Below are 924 nucleotides of genomic sequence, written 5' to 3'. Positions count from 1 at the left end.
ATATGACCTCTTTTATTTTTTGTTGTTCAAGTTAGAGGAGTTAGTGATGATTAGGCGAATGCTCAAGTCTAAAACTAGCCTTTTATCATTATTTTTTTGTTTGTTTATTTGTTTATTAACCTTTTATATATTATTTATTTATTTTTTCCCACCATAAATTAAAAAAAATTTTATACCGGTGTTTTGAGAGGAACAAAAACGTATTAGATTTATTTTTTAATATTTCTCGCGTACACCCAATATATATTTCATTTGTAATGACGATTTTTAGTTTATCGCGAATGTGGCGCTGGCGGGAAATAGGTCCGTTAACCGGAACCGGTTAAGACCGTTCCATAAATCGGATTTTTTATTTTAAAGACAGTGGTCACTAGCTGTATTTAGGTCTAGTTTAGACGCTAACGGAAATATAGTTGCCCTCACCCCCCCCCCCTCCGTTAACCCGTTCCATTTTAATCTTATTCCAAAACTTTTTTCATCCTCAAGAATATTAAACCGGAAAAAAAAATCTTAGCTTTCCTCTAGGCTTAGTTGATTTTCCGATTTCCGCAGCATCATTAATGTAGGAGGAGGGAAGTCCCCTAGCCAGGAATCTTGCCCCCTCCCGACCACCACCGCTAGATTCGGAGGGTTATGGTCATCGACTCGTGAAGGGCCCATATAAACCTGGTTCACTTTGCCCCAGGATCTTAAAAGTAAAATATAAATATCCCACCAAGTTGTCGAATATTTCTTATTTTTTGGTAGCAGGGGAAGGGGGGAGAATTCAACAAAATTTAACCTTTTTAGAAAAAAAAAAATTTATAATGAAAATGAAAGCAAATAAAAAAAAAATTGAAGATATTATAAATAATTATAATTATATTTAATTATTTTAACACGATTTCGCTAAAAACTTTCTTTTACGTATGAATAAATCGAAGC

This window comes from Gordionus sp. m RMFG-2023, chromosome 1, assembly GCF_954871325.1.
Source record: "Gordionus sp. m RMFG-2023 chromosome 1, tfGorSpeb1-WG-v2, whole genome shotgun sequence".
NCBI classification, from domain to species: domain Eukaryota; kingdom Metazoa; phylum Nematomorpha; class Gordioida; order Chordodea; family Parachordodidae; genus Gordionus; species Gordionus sp. m RMFG-2023.
Note: the sequence above shows the minus strand (reverse complement) of the source record.